The 23011-nt window shown below is 39.2% G+C and overlaps 1 long non-coding RNA gene across 1 annotated transcript in view; it reads left to right on the forward strand.

The window, feature by feature from the left end:
- Nucleotides 1–21289, forward strand: part of LOC142175159 (uncharacterized) — a 65525-nt gene extending 44236 nt beyond the window's left edge. The window contains exons 2-3 of the long non-coding RNA XR_012704341.1: nucleotides 6433–6467; nucleotides 21007–21289. This is a non-coding gene — a long non-coding RNA (uncharacterized LOC142175159). The remainder of the gene's footprint in view (nucleotides 1–6432; nucleotides 6468–21006) is intronic.
- The last annotated feature ends 1722 nt before the right edge of the window (nucleotides 21290–23011 follow it).

A 23011-nucleotide genomic window follows, 5' to 3' on the forward strand; every position in this document is an offset into this window, starting at 1 on the left:
TAAACATATTGTGCAAGAATATAAATTGTGTCCTAATTTGGGTGCCTCATTGTGCCCGAGGTAGGCCTAGCGACAAGTTATTTTGGAGAACTTATAATGCTAAATGCCTCATTTTATTGACAAAAATAAGACAAATCCCAAAACGACACTAAAATAGCGGAAAGTAAAAATATCACTAATGGTCATTGGCCTTATTACATTAAAAGCGAAAAGAAAGACTCCTAACTACTTGGTCCCAAAAGGACCTTCTTTAGGTTGAATGTTCTCGTTGATCAAGTCCTCCAGCTCGCGTAGATTTTCCAGTAAAAATGTTATCGCCAGACGTTCTCCTTTGCCTTCCTCAACATTTTGACAATCGATGAATCTTTTCCTCACTTTCCCTCCCAATTCCAGCAAGCTGTACTCCAGGTAGCTTCTCACTAGCCTTGGTGACCCTCTCTTTCCATTCGTTGATTTGGTTGCTCGATGGGAGGTTTCTCCACCAAGTCTGCAAGAGTGAAGGTATGTTTACCATACCGAATTCAGGAACTTTGTCATTCATTTTCTGCAAAACAAAAGGGTTAAGACCTCACCCCCACCGGACTCGACTATTTAATACCAATAATCAGCATAAAGAGCATTTAGTTCTCCAAATAAATGTACAGAATATGGTGGTATCCATTTGGGTTTCAAGGAAACCTAGTGGACTTCAGACAAGGCTATCTTAATGAGTCATTATGTGGACAACATATTTGACTCGGCTAGGTTTGACCATGATGCATGCACAGTTAAATAAAGTAAGGTTTCTATTGGGGTATTAGACATGTACCCTTGAGCGGACAACTCAAAAGGGAAAGGCACGTCGACTACACCGTTGATCGACTGGTTTTACCGCAAATACGCCTTTGCCAAATTTAAAGGGTGATAATATTGGAAGAGTGCAACCACTCATTATAAGTGTTGCTATCGTATTTGTTTGGCACGAGTGGAATATGATGTTGAAGATGCAGTTTACAAGAATGAAACAAATTGACATATATTTCCACGTTCATAAGATAAATGATTACAATAATTGCAGTAATCACAACAGTATTGAAATAAAGCAGTAAAGGAAAGCAGTTAAAGGAAAGAAAAGACATGAAGAGCCAACTCAGTTTCGTAGTGAAAGAATAAAAGACAGTAAATAAAGCAATTAATGAGATAGTAAAGTCACAAGCAATATGCAATGGTAAATGCCTAAAGAAGTTCCCTAGCAGAGTCGCCATGTTGTCGACGCCCCCTTTTGTATGGGTCGAAATCGGGTATACGACATTGGGAGGACAACTCTATTCCCTTTCGAGAATTGGGTTTTGGAATTTTGAAGAGTCGCCACCTAATGATTATAGTGCATTAGGACACTTTAAGAAAGGTTTGAGTTGGAAAAAATCAGAGTTCGGGTAAGGGCTAGAAATTATCTCGAGGGGAAGGTGTTAGGCACCCCTCAAGATCCACTAGTGTGGTCCCGACCATGTTACAATTGTGACTTTACAAGCAAACAATCAAGGCTCAAATAAGGACTTGCATACAATATTGCAATTAGGTTGAAAACTTTTGAAGGTAAGTAGAGAGGATAGAAATTTATGAAAAAAAAGATTTGAATGGTTTCACTAGAAGAGATGAAAGCAAATAAGGGGAGGGGGTCCTAGGTTTACGATTAATATGGATCACTTCAATGCAATACCCAGCAATCACTCCTCAAAAAAGAGGGGTCATCATCTCCATATCTACCCTTCCCACCCCGTTAAGGTATTAAAGTGCGGAATAGTATCGTTACTTATTGCATGCTATTACCCGTCCCAATCCTATCAGTCCCGGAGGCATATAGGACTACTAATCCTAAAGGGGAGGGAGCTGGGGCTTTTGTAATTTTTTAAAAAGGATAAAATTCTAAGGCGACATTCAAAACATATGCAACAAGTATTGGGAAAGCAAGTAAGCAGATATGGCTCAAATAAACCTCCTTAAATCAGAGAAAATCATATAGTTTAGCATGTCTTACACGTACTGATTAGGTCTGAATTAAACTTAAACATTAAGGCAGGCTGAGTTATCACATATTTTCAGATAAGAAGTCCAAATTAGGCCTGCCTGCTGGTTGTAATTATCAAAAACTGATGCAATTATAGTTTTTACCTTAAAGCTTGTCTTGGTGTTAAACGGAACCTATAGGCATGATATCTATTAGTTTCAGAAATAAAGAAGTAAACTGATTGCAGAAAAAAAAAGAATTGTCAATTACAGGGACATAAGATCTGCAGGTGTTAAACATTATTGCTACTGATTTTAGGCTTATAAGCGAGTTGACAATTCAGGTTTGGTTGACAGCTCCTATAGGCATGCTTTCTAGGCGTTACTGATTTTAAGTGTTGTTATTGTCATGCAGAAATCGTATAGGCAGGTCATCTATATGCAGTTAGTTATTTAAATCTTATAAACAGGTTTGCCTAGTGACAGATGCATATGCAAAATGCATGAAGTCCTATAGGCATATTACCTATATGATATGCAGAATTTCAAAAACGACTTATAGATATGGTATCTATATGAAGTGCAGAAAAACCTATGAACATGGTATCTATATGAAATGCAGAATTTTAGAAGTATAGGAATTCCCTATAAACATGGTATCTACATGAGATGCAGAATTTCAGAAGTATAGTAATTCCCTATGAATATGGTATCTACCCCTTTGCATGCAGGACTGACCCTCCATTTTTCACTAAAACCCCAGCAGTTTATTACAAGATTATTACAAACCAGAATGAATAAGAAAAAGATAATAAATATATCAGAAATAAAAGATTCCAACTAAGGAGAGCCTAATTCAGACCCTAGGTCTGAAATATAAAATAAACCAACTTCCAAAGATCAGATTTCCAAAGCCTTTCTCTTATTTGGGACGTGTCAAAGTTCCAAGGAGCTTCAAGAAGTCCAGGCAATGCTTACACCCCCAAATATCATTGTAGAATCAGATTATAGTGTAGTGTGGAAGGGCCAGCCCTCAAATGTCCAAGCTCAGAGGGAACTCAAAGTCCCAAGGCAAGGCTTATAGGAGGGGGGCAGAACTTAGAGGCTAGGAGTAAGTGCAAGTGCAATAGAGGGGAATTAGGGGAAGTCCAGCGTAAACTGGTGGTCATACCCAACAATAAGGACTGCTGGCACACCCTAACTAGTCTACTAGGCCACATTTTGGGAGTTAAGATCCATTGAGGATTAGGTTCAGACCTGAGCAACAATTTGGATACTGCCAGGCCATAAACCTTAACTCAAACACATAGAAGGGAGTAGGGGTATGGGGAATTCACAACAAACAGCAGATGCAAAGAGAGAGTAGCATATTCAATACAGAACATGAACAGGAAAGTAGCCAAGAGTGTAGCAACTGTAAAGTAAACATATTGGGATGGCGCTGGAATCAAAATTAGGACATACCAGTTTCAGGGAAACAAATAAGTGAAAGCAGAAGTCTTGTAAGCCAAATTGCAAGCAAGCAGCACAAAAGATCTCAGAAGAGAGCAAAAAATTGAAAGAGTATTGTAATTGAGAGTGTGTGTGTGTAAGAGTATGCAATTCAAAGTGTGTTCAAGTGCAGAAGGGTAGTCCCCTTTTATAGTGCAGAAAACAAGTAAGAAAAGGTAAGGAAATAGTTTGCGATCAATCACATAAAGTCTCCCTTTGGTTAAGGGATTCTTATTTCGAACGGGCATAAGACAATTAAGGAAAGAATTTGATTAAAACCTTTTCCAAAGTAACATAATAAGGGTAAATACACAGGGTTTATTTAAGGCAAAAGTCCAATGGTACATGGTTTGTGAAAAATAAGGAAAGGGAATCAATCAAACAGCCAGTAAAATCAAAGCTGCAAGCTTTGTTCGAATGAATCAAGTCAGAAAAAGGGTAAAGAAAGATTCAATTAGGGAAAATCAGTAACAATCAAGTAAACACCATTAAAGGAATTCGGAATCAATTAGTAGTTGGCAAAACCTTTTGAAAGAAGAGTTCTCATATATAAAGCACACAAATATGTGAATCAAGAAGAGGCTGTCAAATTATTTAGAAGAGAGTTTAATCGAAGAGAAGTTCAGAATCATAAGCAAAAAGATACAGGTTCAATTTGAAGACTCATAGTGAGTCTGAGAGTTCAGGGTCCCAAAGTGGAGCCTTAACTCAAACACAAAAATCAAAGTCGTCAAAGGAAACCCCCCAAATCCTAGGGTTTCAAAACTGAATCAGACATGGAAGTGAGAAAGCAAGTCATTTGTTTTAGAGTCTCAACAAAACAGACATGATTGCATGTTTGAATGACAAAGGAAGAAAAATCATGAAGAACATATTTAAGAAAACTCGGAAGCTAAACAAGTTCAGAAGAAGGAGATAATACAAACATGAACACAAGTAGATGAAGCATGTAAGAACATGAACAGAGTCCATTAAACAAGATCAAATAAATTAACGGTAAACACACATAGTAAAAGAGTAAAGAAAACTAAGCAGGGATTAACATGCATAGCAGAAAAGAAAAGGTAGAAGACAGTACATGCGTAATAAAGAGTAATCACACCAGCAGGGTATGGACAAACACACATAAAGTAAAGAAGAAGAAAAATCAGAAAGATTTTTCCCAAAAAAGAGAAACGATTTTGAAAAGAAACTTTTGGGGAAAACACTTTAGATGGCAAGAAAAGCATAGATACAGTATAGATCTAAGAAAATAACGGTGAAAGGACCTTGAATAGCTTAGGGTTTTGGAGAAACCCTAGAAATGAGAAAGGCTTAGAAACAGGTCCAATCTTGAGTCGGAGAGGTCAAGAATTAGGCTCCTGAGTCTTGAATATGCCGGAGCATGGTCGGAGGAGCCATGAAATCAATGGTCTGAGAAGATCGGAGAGGGAATCGGAGAGGGAATCGTCGAGGTCAGGCCTCGAAGCTTCGAACAACCCTGGCTTACTGGTGAATATAGGTGAGTACCAACTATCCATGGCCTAAGAAGCCATGGATTCCGGTGACAGGTGGTTGAAAAGGGGGTAGGAGGAGGCTAGGGTTTCGGTGAGTTTTTGAGAGGATTTGAGAGGGTTTGGGATTCAAAGGTGGCCGGCCAGGTGAGAATGAGGGATTACGGTAGTCACCTGTGTTTAATTATGGTAGGGCGAATAGTGGTCGTTGATCCGAATGATCAACGGCCTAGATTTAAGAAGGTAGATGGGGAACCGGGTTGGGTCGTTTGAGTTGGGTTAGGGGTTGGGTCAAAAGAAATTGGGCTGGTCCGAATTTGAGTTTGAAATTGGGTCAATTTTAGGCTAAAATCGAAATGTAATGGGGCTACAATTGAAACGAACTGAGGCCAAAATTTAAATAGCCAGTTTTCACTTTTTATTTTATAAAAATAGTAAAAAATAATTTTGAAAGCAAATTAAAAGCACTGGATCCGTTAATAGTATATAAATATTAATTTAAAAATATTGGAACCAGTTTCATAATTGTAAAATGCTATTAAATCTTAAAGCAGGCTAAAATTACAATTATATGCAATTTAGCTTTTAAAATACCAAATTAATTTGTAAAAATATATGAAAAATATCCTGCCTATTTTTTGGTATAACTATGAGAATAAAATAAGTTATTCACCAAAGTGCTAATTTTGGGAATAATTATTGAGCAATAAATTAATTTAAAAAATCTTTAAAAAAATTGAAAAAATACTAAAGCACTTGGGCATACTTATATATGTATGTATATGATATTTGAAAGTATTTGCATGTAAAAGAAATACATAGGGAAAAATTGGGTATCAACACATATCATGGAAAATGGTAGTCATGGCCCTCATGTAGGTGACCCTGCATTCTTTAGGTCGAACGGTATCATCTTGTAATAGTATACTCCCCATGGCGTAATGAAAGCCGTTTTCTCAGCATCTTCCTCATCCATCCAAATTTGATGATAACCAGCGAAGCAATCTATGAACGAATGTAGCTTATGCTTGGCGCAATTGTCAATCAAGATGTGTATATTTGGCAAAGGGAAGTCGTCTTTCGGACTGGCCCGGTTGAGGTCCCGGTAGTCAACAAAGACTCTGACTTTCCCATCCTTCTTTGGTACTGGCACAATGTTGGCTAACCATGTCGGGTATTCTACTACCCTGAGAACCTTATCTTTGATCTGCTTGTTGAATTCTTCCTTAATTTTCAAACTCATATCAGGCTTGAACTTTCTGAGCTTTTGCTTTACCGGTGGACATATTGGATCGGTTGGAAGTTTGTGAGCCACAATTGGCATACTCAGACTAGTCATGTCATCATACGACAAGGCGAATATGTCCTCATATTCTTTCAGAAATTCTGTATATTCTTTCTTCTCTAATGGCTATAGGTGAATGCTGATTCGTGTTTCCTTGATGTTTTCTGTATCTCCCAGGTTGACAACTTCGGTCTCGTCCAGGTTGGACTTAGGTCTGTTCTCAAAGTTCTAAACTTCTTCGACAATCTCATCAGGTATGTCATCTTCCTCTGAATCAATGTCCGTTTGTTGCGTTGTCTCATTGCATGTCATAGTCGTTGGTTAATCAAGATAAGTAATAGTAAAGCTGTATTGGTAAAGTAAGGAGAGAAAACGATAGCAATAAATATTAATTCATAAGAAAAATCGAAAATGCTTTTGATAAATGGAACAACTGTTTTGAACATTGAAGATTTTATTGTGGGAATTAAAAATGCGAAAAGAAAATCATTTAGTAAATAAAATAGTGAGTAATGCTTGTTTTAGCCTTGCTAACCCGAAGCTCATCAGGCTTTGGTTGTCTTGATGGTCCAATTCTTGAGATGTGCCCCTCTTCTCACAGCCTGTATGGAAGGGCCTTCCTCCCCCTCCTCCTCGAGAATAACACAACACTCCATATCACTATCCTCTAGAAACAAGTTCTTCACTGCTACAAGTTCTTTTCTTCATCCGACCCATAAATAATGTCGGCATGTTGGAAGGTCTGCTCGTGATGCGGTATTGGCTGCTCTAGCAGGTAGTAAGGACCGCGCCATATTGGTGACCAGTTATTGAATTCTTCCCAGGTGTAATCATATACCAGACCAAAAGTAGTGCCATGTTTCTTGAGTTTTATGGGTTTAGAGATTCCTTGGAGGTTCTTGCCTTTAATGGGACTAAGAGGAGGAGTGGGTGGAGGGCCTCTGGATCTTGTGAAGTAAGATGATGATTCCACAGTGCACAAACTAACCTTTGGGGAGGGGAAAAATAAAAACAAAAGGTAATAACGTCAGTGAGGATTATAAAAAGTATTGCGATATTTAAACACATAGTGCGGGAATGTAAAGTGTGCCCTAACTTGGGAACCTCTTTGTGCCTGAGGTAGGCCTAGCAACAAATTGATTTGGAGAACTTAGAATGCTAAATGCCTCATTTTATTGATAACGATAGGCAAATCCCAAAATGACACTAAATAAGCAAGTAATAAAAGTCACTAATGGCCATTGGCCTTATTACATTCATAGAGCGAAAAAGTAAATTCTTATCTATTTGGTCCCAGAAGGACCTTCCTCAGGTTGAATGCTCTTATTGATCAATCCTCTAGTTCGCGTAGGTTCACCAGTAAAAATGCCTTTGTCAGGTGTTCTCCTTCATTTCGCTCAGTGTTCTGGCAGTCGGTGACTCTCTTCCTGACTTTTCCTTCCAATTCCAGCAGACTGTATTCCAGATATTCCAACTTTTTGCTAGCTTTGGCGGCCTTATCTTTCCACTCATTGATTTGGTCATTTGATGGAAGACTCCTCCACCAGTCTAGCAAGAGCGGGGGCGTGCTAATCATACCGAAACTGGGGACCTTGTGCCTCATTTTTTGCAAGTTAAACAAGGTTAGGCCCTTACCCCCACCAGACTCGACTATTTAATATCAACAATTAGTATGAAGCATTTAGTTCTCCAAATAAATGCACAGAAAGTGATAATGTCCGTTTGGGTTTAGGGAAACCCAGTGGACTTTTGGACAAGGCTATCTTAAAGGATCGTTATGTGGACAACATAACTGACCCGACTAGGTTTGACCATGATGCATGCATAATTTAAACAGAGTAAGGTTTCTATGGAATTTTAGACTGGTACCCTTGAGAGGAAAACACAAGGGGGAAGGCACAGAACTGTTGACTGCACCGCTGATTGACTAGTTTTACCACAAATACGCCTTTCCGAATTTAGGGGTAATGATATAGGAAGAGCACAACCACTCATCAAGCGTTGCTATAGTATTTGTTTGGCACGAGTGGAGTATGATGTTAAGCATGATTATGCAATATTAAAAGCATGTTGTCATGTATTTGCACATTAAGAAAGCGATAAATACAGTAGTTTCATAATTTACAGTAGTTAAAGGAAGGAAACAAAAAGATGTGTCAGTTTTTCTTTTGAAGAAGAAATTAAATGCTTAAAGAAATTAAACAAGTAATTGCACATAGGGAGGTACAAATTCACAAGAACAATCTGAAGTGGTAAAAGCCTAAAAATACCCAGCAGAGTCGCCATACTGTCGCGCCCCCTTTTTCCTTTCGCGGAAATCGGGTTCATGACATATTGGTAAGGGACAACTCTTTCTTTTTGGGAAAAGGGGTTTGTATTTTTGAAGAGTCGCCGCCTAACGATTTTAAGGTGCGTTAGGGCACCTATAAGGTTCATCTACAACTACCTTTTAGCAACCAGAGATAGGGTAAGGACTTGAAATTATCCTAAGGGGAAAGTGTTAGGCACCCCTCAGGATCCACTAGTGTGGTTCCTGGCCAGACAGTTTTTGTGAATTTGTACAATTAGCAAATAAAAAAGTATGGCTCAAATAGTAGGGGATTTGAGTTTAAATACACAAGTGTGTGAAAACAATTAGCGAAAGGCAAACTTTTGAAAAGAATTACAATAGAAAGCATGCTTATGAATGTAAATGGGGTGTCCTAGGTTTGTTTGTAATATGGATCACATCAATGCAATACCCGGTATGACACTCCTCAAAGAGAGGGGTTACACGAGTATTAGCGCACCGGTCATCATATCCATATCTACCCTTTCCCACCCTGTGAATTTAATTAGAGCGAAGATTGATCTCGACTCTTATTGCATGCTGGTACCCTTCCCTTCCTATCAGTCCCGGAGGAATTTAGGACTCCTATCCTATAAGGAGGTTCTAGGCAGACCCTCAGGTTTAAAGGCAAAATGCTAAGGCGACATAAAAAATAAGTAGGACTGCATTTAAAAGGGAAAAACATAGAAAACGAGCAAAAGGCTCATTTATACCTCCACAAATAATGCACATAGACAGCATGACTTATAAACAATTAAGGTCTGAATTTAAAATCCTAAAGCATGGTATTTAAGTGGTAACATCAGAACCATATTTATTAGATAACTCAGAAAAGAAGTCCGAATCATTTTTACCTACTGATTTTAGCAGTTGATAATTAAACAAAGGCAGTTCCAGTTTAAGTTATTACCTAAGGCTTGTCTAGGCGTAAAACGAGATGCAGCAGTTATTCAGAATTATTAAAAGATGGTTCGGAGCTTATTTTACCCTTAGAGCATGTTGTTCTAGTTGCAGAGATTATTACCAGTTATTTTAAACGGGATAATCAAGTGTGAAGCTGTTTTACCTCTTTTATAATCAGCAATTTACACTAAGTGTAAGTGCAAATAAGATCCTAAAATATGGTATCCAGGAATGCAAAATTTCCTAAGAGCAGGATTTCTAAATGCGCATGCCAGGAATGCAAAATTTCCTAAGAGCAGAATTTATAAGTGCACATGGCAGGAATGCAGAATTTTCCTAAGAGCAGGATTTTTGATTGCACATGACAGGAATGCAGATAATAATAAAGTGCTAATTATTAGTAGATTTTAAAACATGATGTTGTAAAGGTGCACATGCTAAAACAACAAACATGAGACCTAAGAGCATGATTTCTAATGCATGCATGAACCCTAAGCATGGTTTCTATTGCACAATTAGGAACATAAACCTAATAACACGTTTTCTACCCTTAACATGCATATTTACCCTATCCCTTTTCACTGGCCACCCCAATACTTGTGTACAAATTATTACAGACCATGTGATTGAGATATATGAGAAATGCAAAATAAGAAGTTACAATTATAGGAAGCTTGATTCTGACTTCTTCTCTGAGTTATGTAATAAAATACCTCAAATGTCAATATTGTTCCATAGCCTTTCTCATATCTGGGTGTGTCAGAGTTCCCTAAGGACCTCAAGGGATCCCGGGTAGTGCTCACACCCAGATTGCATAACCAAACAGAGTGAGTGCAGTGTGGAAGGGCCAACTCTTATGTGTCCAGGTTTGGAGGGATCTCAAGGGTCCCAAAGCAAGGCTCACACAAAAGGGCAGAACCTAATGATCTAAGAGTATAGTGGAAGTGTAGAACACATGTTTGAAAAGGTGTTTGTTTTAGAAAACAGTTTGGAAAATGATTAGTTTGAAATAAATTTTCAACAGCAACAGAAGTGTTACTTAGGGAAGACAGTTTTGAAAGGGGCGGGGGATAGGATCAACAACAAAACATACCAGAACAAGTCCAAAGAGCAGTACAACTTCAGCAGTTACAAACAGGGAAATAGGGGTTGGGGACATAGAGGACCCAAATCAGAAATACATAATTAATCATGAATCAAGTACATTAGGAGACATGCTAGTTGAGGAACATAATCAGGAACAAGTAAACATGATGATCTCATTTGAACAAAGGAGGGCAGGATTTTAAGCATGTTGAGTAAAGCAGTAAACAAAAATTACAATTTAACACCATGAGCCATTAAGTTAGTGTAGAAAGAGACAAGGATTGACAAACAAGGGAACACATAGAGTTGAGTTTCAGATTTAAACTAAGAACATACCAGTTGAAGGAGCAAAGTGCAGAAAAAGTAAAGTAATCAGAGTTTCCACAGTCTAGCTTTGTCTTTCAGCTAGCTAGACAAGGTAGTACCACAAGTAGTAGAGAAAGAAAAGAGAGTTTGAATGTGTATATGTGTGTTCTGAACTAGTTGTTCGTGTGTTTAAAGAAGAGAGGGTAGTGTATTTATAGCTTTGAAAACGAGTAGAAAATAAAGTAACAAGTAAAGGTTTTGCACAATTATGGCATCATCATCTTACTTCACAAGATCCAGGTGCCCTCCACCCACTCCTCCTCTTAGTCCCATTAAAGGCAAGAACCTCCAAGGAATCTCTAAACCCATAAAACTCAAGAAACATGGCACTACTTTCAGTCTGGGATATGATTACACCTGGGAAGAATTCAATAACTGGTCGCTATCATGGCGCGGTCCTTTCTACCCGCTAGAGCAGCCAATACCGTATCTGGAGCAGACCTTCCAACAGGCCAACATTATTTATGGGTCGGATGAAGAAGAAACACTTGCATAAGTGAAGAACTTGTTTCGAGAGGACAGTGATATGGACTATTGTGTTATTCTCGAGGAGGAGGGGGAGGAAGGCCCTTCCATACAGGCTGTGAGAAGAGGGGCACATCTCAAGAATTGGACCATCAAGACAACCAAAGCCCGACGAGCTTCGGGGTAGAAAGGCTAAAACAAGCATTACTCACTATTTTATTTACTAAATGCTTTTGTTTTCGCATTTTTAATTCCTGCAATAAGATCTTCAATGTTCAAAACAATTATTCTATTTATCAAAAGCATTTTTGATTTTTCTTATGAATTAATATTTATTGCTATTGTTTTCTCTCCTTACTTTACCAATACAGCATTACTATTACTTATCTTGATGAACCAATGACTGTGACATGCAATGAGACAACGCAACAAACAGACATTGATTCAGAGGAAGATGACATAACTAACAAATTTTACACAATTATGGAAGTAATCACCATTAGAATCCAATTAGTACAAGTACTTCCCTTTAATCCAGGAATTACTGCTCAAACGGATACTAACAGGGATAATTAAGTAAAGAAAATCAATTTGAGAAAGATTGATTTTTGACCATATAAGGGATAGTAAAAGTATAGAGTATACAATTGAGTCTAGGTACAGAATATACTTAATTTGGTGAAAGGATTCAGTAGGGGTGAAACATCACAGCAAATAAAGGAAGGGAATCAATCAACTCAAACAAACAACTAAAATTAAGGGTTTATAAGAAAACCTTTGCAATCAACCGTAACTTAAGAAAATCAAGATCAATCAAGAGGGAGTTATGATTCTGCACTTTGACATATAAATAGGGAAGAATGAACAGGAGTATTAGACATGCAAGGTCAACCATATTGACAAAAGAAGCAAAGTAGATTAACACAAACATACAGTAGCAACATGAGTAGGCTAAGGGCTCAGTGGTAAAAGAACCACTCGAAACATGGTAATCAACGAGTCAAGTAGTTATGGCTAACACATAGAACCAGAATGGAAAACCAAACTAACAGGTAAAGAAGGTCAGAAACAGGTAAAGAGAGCCTTTAAACTCATAGTAATGAGTGAAGAAAAACTTTAAGAAATTAGGGTTTTAACAAAGTTGGGTTAAAAAGCGGTAAGAACTCAGGTATACATACAAAATAAACAAAGACACTTCCAGAACCCCGGACAAACCAAAAATACTTAGGGTTATCAACACGATGAACCAGATAGAAGAAAACATAAACAAACCGTTTATACATAGTAAAATCATAAGACAACGCTGAAAATCAGAGGTGAAACCCTTTAAAAGAGGTTGAGGAAACCCTAATCTCGAAAATGGAGAGTCACTTTGAAAAAATCGTAAAATCCTGAGAAAAACACCAAGAGGTTCATAACATACACATATCTAAGACAGATCTGATAAAAAATCGAAAAGTCTTTAAAGTTAGTGTTTCTGAGAACCCAGAAAAGTGAGAAAACTTTGAAAAGTTACTGATCTAGCCGGAAAAGCCATGGATCTGACTCAAATGGCCATGGATAGAAGTTCGAGCAAGGTATGGACTAGATCTCTTCGATATCTTTCCATGAAATGACAAAATCAGGCCACCAGGGGATGTAGGAGACAAGTACACGTCCCAAACAACCATGGGAGTCCATGGATTGGGTGAGGATCGAAGGGGATTAGGGTTAGTTTGGGTGGCGACGGCTAGGGTTTGAGTGAGGTTGCAGAGAGAATTGGAGAGGAAAGGGGATTCAAGGGCGGCGAGTTGGTAGGAAATGAATTAGGTTAGGGAGTCGTTTGAGTTTAATTTGGTAAGGGGAAACGTGGACCGTTGATCTGGGAGAACAACGGTCGAGATTAGAGAGGGTAGGTGGGGATCCGGGTATGGGTATGATTTATAGGGTGTGGGTCAGGTTTAAATTAAAATTGGGTTGGGGAATTGGGGTCCAATTTGGGCTAGAATTGAAATACAAAAGGGGCTATTATTTAAATAGCCAGTTTTTCCTTTTTTTATTTTATAACAAATAGTAAATAGTTTATAAAATAAATTGAAAGTACTAAAGTGATTTATAATACCCAATTAATAATTTAAAAATACAAAATCTGATTTTATATATATAACACAATTAAACCTTAAAAATGGCTAATATTGCAATTATGTGCATTTTAGCTTTAAAATACCAAATAAAATTGTAAAAATATATTAAAAAATTACCTTAACCATATTTTGGCATAAATATAGAAATACCATAGATGAGTTATCAAAACAATAATTTTGGAAATAATTATTGTGGATTTTATGGATAAAATGGAGAAAAAATAAATCAATTTAAACCTTTAAAAATATGAAAAGAATAATAAAATACTTGGACATGCTCATATATGCATATATATGTTATTTTGAAGGTATTTTGCATATTGAAAATATTTAGGGAAAAATTGGGTACCAACACGGACCTTGCCAGTTGGGAGAGAATTTCCCTTTGGCTTCATCTTGATGTGGGAAGATCTTCTTCAGCATCAACTGACCTGGTGTGAATTGTCGTGGTTTGACCCTTTTGTTGAAAGCTCTGGACATTCTATTTTTATAAAGTTGGCCATGACACACTACGTTCATCCTTTTTCTATTGATGAGGGCCAATTGTTCATAGTGACTTCTTATCCACTCTACCTCGGCTGGAATGACGGCCTCGATATCATAAAGGATTAGAGTGATAACCCGCGAAGCAATCTACAAAGGATTAGGGTCTATGTTTGGCGCAATTATCGATCAAGATGTGTATATTTGGCAGTGGGAAGTCGTCCTTGGGACTTGCTCTGTTTAAATCCGGGTAGTCAACCCATACTCTAACCTTCCTATCCTTCTTCGGAACTGGCACAATGTTTACTAACCAAGTTGGGTACTCAACCACACGGAGAACTTTGGCTTTGATCTGCTTGGTAACTTCCTCCTTGATTTTCAGGCTCATATCTGGTTTGAACTTTCGGAGTTTCTGCTTGGCTGGCGAACACATAGGATTAGTAGGCAACTTGTGAGCCACTATAGACGTGTTCAAGCCGGTCATGTCATCATATGACCGTGCGAATATATCCTCATACTCTTTTAGGAAATGAATGTACTCTTCCTTCTCTGTTGGTGACAAGTGAATGATGATGTGAGTCTCCTTGTCGGTCTCGACGTCTCCCAAATTTACTGCTTCAGCCTCGTCCAGATTGGACTTAGGCTTATTCTCAAAGTTTTCAACCTCCGTGACAATTTCCTCGGGTATCTCATCTTCTTCATCTGAATCACTATTCTCATGTTGTGTTGCCTCATTACATATCACAGTCACTGGTTCATCAAGAAAAGAAATAATAATGTTGTAGAAAGGAAAGGTGTAAAGATAGTAGTGAATAATAAAGAGCAAATGCGTTTGATTAAAACTGAAAAATCATCTGAACAAAGTACGGCTCGATGAATCGAGCATTTATTTTGAAACAAGTAAATCTTAAAACAAAATTATGAGAAATCTTAATTGCCTAGAATGGCTATAGAAGTAAAATCTGCCAAACTACCTAGGGACTTGGCGGGCTCGAGATGGTGTAGGGGTTCAATTCCTGAGAATAGTTCCCTTTTTTATGGTCTGAATGGTGAGGCCTTCTTCCTCCTCCTCCTCAATTATGGCACTGCAGTTCATGTCCTCATCCTCCAAGAAAAAATTCTTTAACCCAGCTAGTGCTTCCTCTTCTGCAGTCCCCCATATCATATCAGCTTGGTGAAAAGCTTGTTCCAACCGTGGCACTAGTTGTTCGAGAGGGTAGTATGGTCCACGCCATAGAGGTGACCAATTTCTATACTATTGCCATATGTACTGGTATCCGAGCCCAAAGGTGGTACCATGATTTTTTAGCTGTATTGGTTTGGTGATACCTTGGAGGTTCTTTCCCAATCCTTTGTCGATTTCATATCTAGACCAAGCCAACATGCTTTCTATTTTAGTGCTCCACCATTTATCCTTTTCGTTGGCACTGACCCGTTCAATGTGATGATAGGTTTCCCCTCCTAGCCTTCTTTTATGTCCAATAGCCGGGATGGTTTGACTAGTGTAAATGGGGTTACTCCCATCTCCGTGAATGATCACCTCCTGACGATTCCATTCAAACTTCATAGCTTGATGTAGTGTGGAAGGCACGGCTCCAGCGGCATGGATCCATGGCTGGCCCAACAGAAGATTATATGAGGCTGGTATGTCAAGCAGCTGAAACTCGACGTCGAACCAAGTTGGCCCCATCTGCAAGCAAAGATTTATTTCCCCAATCGTGGCCCTTTGGGACCCATCGAAAACTTTCACGTTCATGCTTCCTACCCGTATTTCATGGAAACCTTTGTCCAACTTTTTCAGAGTGTCCAATGGACAAATATTTAGGCTTGAACCTCCGTCAACCAAGACCCTGGCAATGAATTTGTCTTAAAATTTCACTATAATGTGCAATGCCCGATTGTGATTCAGCCTCTCAGGTGGTAATTCATCTTTGTGGAAGATAATCTTATGACTTTCCAATACTTGCCCCACCATATTGGCTATTTCTCCTCCAGTGATGTTATTGGGTACATAAGCCCCTCTCAACACTTTCATTAAAGCGTTCTTATGTGCCTCTGAATTTTGCAACAGTGACAGGATAGATATCTGAGCTGGGGTTTTGTTCAGATGGTCAACGATGGAATACTCCTTTGCCTGTACATTCCTCCACAGGTCATCTGGCCCTGTCTCAATGACGGGCCACCTGGTAGTGGCATCCTTGTTTGATCCTCCCAAGTGTTCAGGCATATAGACTCTTCCAGTCCTGGTCATTCCTTGTGCGGTGTCAAATTCCTCTACCTTGGCCTTCCCTTTTCGCCGAGCCTCAGCAACATAATCCCAGGGTATTGCTTTTGAGTTGAATGGAGGTATGATTGATACTGTCATAGTGAAAGGTGTGACCACTTCTACTTCAAATGGAGGGGGTGGCTGCAGGCAGAGCCACCTCCACCTCGAATGGAACTGATGCAATTACCTTAGCCTCGATTGGTGACTGAGTATGTACCACAATAGGAGTAAGTGTGACTGCAACTTTAAAGTCATCAACTTCTTGAATAAGCCAAATCGACCCCTCAGGGTCCCATTCTTCATTCGTCTCTATCACATGTACACCATCACCTTATGATTAGGGAGGGGGTTGTTGCGGACATTAGGTGTGGCTTCCTTCGCCTGTATGACCTTGTTGTCAATCAGCGTTTGGATCTTGTCCTTCAATGTTCAGCACTCAACAGTGGTGTGCCCCTTCATACCAGAATGGTAAGCATATGTTTTGTTATGATTGACCCATTGGGATGGGTTTTCTAATGCCACAACGGGAACAGGAGTGACGTAACCCGCGGCTTTCAACCTTTCATACAACTGGTCGATGGGATCAGCAATGGCGGTGTGCTGTCTAGGTGGCTTGCGGTCGAAGTTGAGTCTTGGTCTTGGAAATTTTTGGCGAGTTGGAGGTGATTGGAAATGGGATGGTTGGGAGCTATAGGTGTGGTGGACAGTGGATGGTTGGGAATATCTGGGAGATGAGAGTTGATATGTGGTCGGTGGTGCTTGGCATGTGGGTTGAGGGGGTTGATATGTGGGTGGAGGTGTTTGATATGTGAGCGGAGGTGTTTGATATGTAAGTGGAGATTTCGGGCATTGGGCCACTATTACTGCCCCAACATCTCTCTTCTTTGAAATGCCACCTGATTGTAGTGCCTTATTTGTAGCCTGTAGTGCCTCAAAATTCGTTACCATCCCAATCTTGATTTCTTCCTCGATTCTTTCTCCAAGTTTGATGATATCAGAGAATTTATGATTTTCGATAACTATCAACCTTTCATAATATTGCGGATCCTGTGCTCTAACGAAGAATTTGTTCATTTGTTCCTCGTCCAAAGATGGCCTGCCCTTGGATGCTTCCGACCTCCAATGATTAGCATACTCACGGAAAGTCTTAGTAAGTTTCTTTTTAAGATTCTAAATGTACAAGACATCCGGTGCGTTCTATGTATTGAACCTGAACCAGTCCATGAAATCTGACGCCATACTTACCCAATTGGACCATTTCTTGGGATCTTGGCTGATGTACCAAGACAAAACATCCCCGGTAAGACTCCACATAAAGTGTTTCACTCGGATCTTTTCGTCTTTCCCGACCCCGACAAGTTTGTTGCAATAGATCCTCAGATGGACTCTGGGATCACCTGTGCCGTCAAATATCTTAAGCTTGGGAGGTTTGTATCCCTCTGGCAGTTCTACATCCGGCTGTATGCATAGGTCTTCATAATTCAAACCTTCTATTCTTTTGCCGCCTTCGACACCTTGAACTCGGATTGTCAACTTCTTGAGTTCTCAGCCATGTTTTTAATGAGCAGGTCCTTTTCTGAGAATTTTGGTGTATAGGAGATAGGTTGGATAGAGTGAGGTACGGTTTCTACGTATATAGGGTTACTTTGATGGGTGCCAAGGACTTGGGTGTAATGATGGTCATTGGTAGAGTTTGGGGGATCGGTAATGGGTTGTGGTGTGTTTGGGGAGTATGGCAAGTGGTGGTTGGTGGGTACTGAGTTGGTTGATGGTGATGTTGTGGCGGAGTCAATATTGGCAATGGATTGAGATTTTGGGGTGGATTTGCATATTGATTTGGTGCGGGAGGATTTTGTGGATGTTGGTTTTGTGCATTCTAGGGAGGTGTTGGGTTCTTTGTGTTTTGTTGGTGGATGTTGGGGACATTTAGGGTGAGTGATAAGTTTGACAAGTTGCGAACATGCTCAAGTTCTCCTTGCAGTTCCAATATCTTTTGTTCCAATCTCAGGACTAGATCATTTGGGGCCGGAGTACTACGGCCATCTGAGGTTTCTGCATTCTTAACATTCTACTTTCGGATACCACTTAAGTCGTTCATTTTCGCTTTTTCTCTGCCTTTTGTGTTGCTTGGAGGAGGAGGTGGTGGAGGGCCTCTAGATCTGGTGTGGTATGCTGACGAGGCCAGTATGAGTGAACCAACCTAATGGTATGGGAATAATCAAAATAAGCAAAAAAAAAAGGTAACAAGTCAGCGAGGGTCCTGAAATGTTTGCAGTATTTAAACACATATTGCGGAAATGTAAATTCGTGTCCTACTTTGGGAACATCGTTGTGCCCGAGGTAGGACTAGCGATAAATAAATTTGGAGAAATTTAAATGCCAATAAATGCTTCATTTCATAATATAAAAATAGATGAATCACAAAATGATACTAAGATAATAAAAATAAGTCAATACTAGCACTTAGCCTTATTACATTTCAGGAAAGCAAGTAAATCTAGCCTATTTGGTCCCAGAAAGACCTTCCATAGATTCAATCTTCCTGACTCCATCATATAGATCCCCCAGCTCGCGCAGACCCAGCAGCAAGTAGGCTCTGGCCAGATATCCTCCTTCAGCTCCTTCAACGTTCTAGCAATCCTCGATCCTCTTTATGACTTTGCCTTCCAGCTCTACTATTCCTCGCTCCAGATATTCCTGTTTCCTGTTGGAAGTGACTGTCATCTCTATCCATTCTTCAATCAAACTCACATTCCTTTCATGTATTTCCCGATGCTCATTCTCAGAGTCGTGGACCCTCTTGCGCAACCTGTTGTATTTGACTTGAGCCTCAGCTTCCTCGTCTATGATCCTATTCCCTCAACCAGTTCTTGGCATCACCATCCCTTTCAGATTGTCCTCCAACCACGCTGGGTAGAGAGGCTCACACCCTGCATGATACTTGTCTGGCTCGACGGTATTCTTTTCCACAATTATTTTGTAGTGCCACATGTGCTGGGCTTGGCACTTGTAAGGAACGTCGTCGTCTTGAAAGTCTACCCTGAAATGGATCATCTTGGCAACCCTGGGTACAACTTGTTTCCTACCTGCTTGCCTCATAACTTGGATAGGGACATAAGGGTATGTCCCTCTTGTTACATCTTGCGTTTTCGTACGTTAAAATTTTGTTTTTAGTTAATCGACGTAGACTCGGGGATGAGATCATCTTGATGTTAACGTACTTACGCTATTTATAACAAGCACTAAATCAATGTTATGAAGGATAAAGGGGTACACGGATTAGAGAAAACGAATTTCATTGAAAGTGGCCAATTTGGAATAAAATACGGGTCGAGCGATAATACCCGATAATTATGAACTAGTAACATGCAAGGTACCATATGACCACGGTAGTATAATATATAATATATATATAAAGTATTATAAAAATAAATAGAACTTTAAGAAATTTGTGGTAATTTTTAAATTATGCAGGTAATTAATTAATACCGGATAATGAAATATTACCCAGTTAACTAATAAGTGGATAAAAATTAACAAAATCACCCCTGCCCCCCCCCCCTCCCCCAAAGACAAAAGTGGCATCCCCCTTTTAGTCTAAGGCAAGTCATTGTTCACCTTTATATGTGTGATAAAAGTTTTAAAAGCCTAGTTTACAAGTCTTATGAAAGGAAGACTCTTGTGATTATTATCCAAACATTCTGCTTTTGGTTTTTAAACCAACAACGTGAGAAAGCAGAATGATTTTCAAAAATTTCAAGCATTCAATTCAACTCCTTAGCCAACCTTTCTTCCAAAAATGTGAAAGCAGAATAATTGTTCGTTCATCAATTCAATTTTAGCCAAAGTTTCATTTTCAACGAGCTACCAAGTTCGTTTCTGAATTTCGAGAGTTTCAAAGCAGAGTTTCGTCCATATTTACTAGAACTAGATTCGTTCAAATAATTTCGGGAACATGTATGTTAAGGTCCTCCCTTCTTTCTTTTGGCATGGTCCAATTATACTGAAGAAACGAGTAAACGCACAGTTTCCATAAATTACTCTATTCATAGAAATAGTAGGGGTGTCTATATTCTTGATTCCCCATGAAAAATATTATTATCTTCTGTTCATGGGTCTGAGAATAATACACTGTTCAAAAAGTTTATCCGGAAGGAATATTGAGATTATTACGTATTTTTCATGTATTTCACTCATTTATACATGTGCATTGACCCATGACCAGATGACATTATATACGCATATATATATGTAAATATATGTGTATGGGATATGGGAAATGGTTACGACATTATATACACATGACCACCTGATCAGCTGGTATACATTGATGATTTTGGCCACAGAGGCCGATATGATATGATGGGATACCCTCAGAGGCTTATGATGTTATGAAACATGTACCTATGCACGACATGACATTCATACGCATATGCATGACTCTAAAAGTAATTTATGATTTACAGAGTTATCCAGATGATATGATGGGATGCCCTCAATGGCTTGATGATAATATGTACACCCATATCTATGTATGACATGACATTTATACGCATGTGCATAACGTTATAAATGTTTTAGAATTTACAAAGTTACTCAGATTTAAAGACATGTTTCTATATTCCATGTTTCATCTATGTCTGTTATGTACTAATTTTTATGCCTTACATACTCAGTACATTTTTCGTACTAACGCCCTATTTCACGGGGCCTGCATTTCATGCCTGTAGGTTCAGGTATGCTAGCTGACGGTCCCCCTTCTTAGGATCCCTGATCAGTGAGAGTTAGCGTGCTCCTTTTGATCCGGAGCTACTTTTAATTTTAGTGCGATACGTTTGTATATATATATATATATATAGGTATGACGTGGCTCAGTCCCATCTTTGTACAGTTATGTTTCTATTAGAGGTCTGTGGATAGTATGTCTAGTTGGGTTGTATGTGGCCTTGTTAGCTTTCAGTTTTGGATGTATATTTGTCTATAGCAGCCTTGCCGGCTCGCCCACTGTATTCTTCCTGTATATGTACCTATGCCTTGAAGGCAGGTTTCTTTCTTGTATGTTATTATCGAAATTCAGCAAATGTTATTTAGATTCATATCTTAGACGCATGCTTAGGGGTGTTATACAGGTAGGTCTCAAGCACCCGTCGCGGCCCATCGGTTTGGGTCGTGACAAAAGTGGTATCAGAACAGTTCTGTCCTAGGGTTGTCTACAGACCGTGTTTAGTATAGTCTTGTTTATGGGTGTGTCATGCACCACACTTATAGACAGGAGGCTACATGACATATAAGATGTTATCCTCTCTTCTTATCTTAGATCGTGAAAAATGAGCATTCATGTTCCTAACGATGTGTTATGTTTTTAGCGATGCCTCCGAAGACTACAGCCACTAGCATGGGTCAGAAGGCTATGAAGGTATTAGAAAGAGAGATAAGTTATACTATGGATTCAGACCCATCGGATATTATGAGTTCTATTGAGGAGGATCCATCCGAGGATCCATATGACTCATCCGTTCGGGTTGTTTCGACCACTCCAACAGTAGATGGGGTGAGAGAAGTTCCGACCTCACCAAGGCCCTTAGTTTCACAACCCATTGAATAGGGTATGAGGGGAGTAGTGCATGGATTGGCTCAGTCGAGATTCCTTCAGGCTCAAAACTATGTCAAGGTATTTGAAAACACCAGCTCTTCTGAGGTTCCGGATAGTCCACAGTCTTGGGAGTCCGTCAATCAAGGTTCGTCGGTGTATGTTATGGGATACGCAGAGGAAGAAGATAGTAGTCGGGCCAAGAGGAGGAAGGTAACTGATAAGGATATGAAGATTTCGCTTCGAAGTGTGTCCGATCGAGGTTCTTATATAGGATGAGGCAAGGACCCTCTACTATAGACTTCCTCCAAGTTTCAATTTTTGGTTGATGAGTTCCGCCTCTTCTTGGAATATTACCAAGTCAGGGTTTTAAATGTGTTTGGTTGTTTTATAAGGATGTAGGGAGCCCCGTCCCGACTTGTATATATTATGGTTATGCCTACCTAGAGGTTTTGCAGACAATATCCTGTATATAGTTTTGGGTATGATATGTCTACGGCTTAGTCGACCCCTATATATATAAACCTTTTTCTAAATTAGTTATGCGAGTTAAGTCTTAATATTGTTACTTATATATATATATATGAATGTCGCCGTAATGGCCCATGATAGATTTAATAATAAACAAGGATAAGATACGTGGTGTTCGGTTGGGTAGGACTTGATATTATAATAGGTATGGATCGATTGGCCTTTTTTTATGCTAACATCAAGTGTGGATCAAAGATGGTTTGATTTTAGTTTCCAGGAGAGCCTATTTTGGAATGGAAAAGTAATACCGCATCACCAAAAAGTAAATATATCTCCTATCTCAAGGCAAGAAAGATAATTAGAAAGGACTATATTTATTATTGAGTTCGGGTTTGGGATGTGAAAGTAGAGTTATTAACCATTTAGTTCTTTCCTGTAGTTAATGGGTTTGCCGATGTTTTTCTCGATGAGCTTCCGGGTCTTCCACCAAAGCGAGAAATTGAGTTTGCCATTGACCTACTACCAGATACTCACCCAATATCTATTCCTCCCTATAGAATGGCCCCCGCAGAGCTGAAAGAGTTAAAGGAACAACTATGGGACTTGTTTGAAAATGGTTTTATCAGACCTAGTACGTCACCATGGGGAACACCTGTTGTTTGTAATAAAGAAAG

The sequence above is a fragment of the Nicotiana tabacum genome, chromosome 3 (assembly GCF_000715075.1).
Source record: "Nicotiana tabacum cultivar K326 chromosome 3, ASM71507v2, whole genome shotgun sequence".
Classification (NCBI taxonomy): Eukaryota; Viridiplantae; Streptophyta; class Magnoliopsida; order Solanales; family Solanaceae; genus Nicotiana; species Nicotiana tabacum.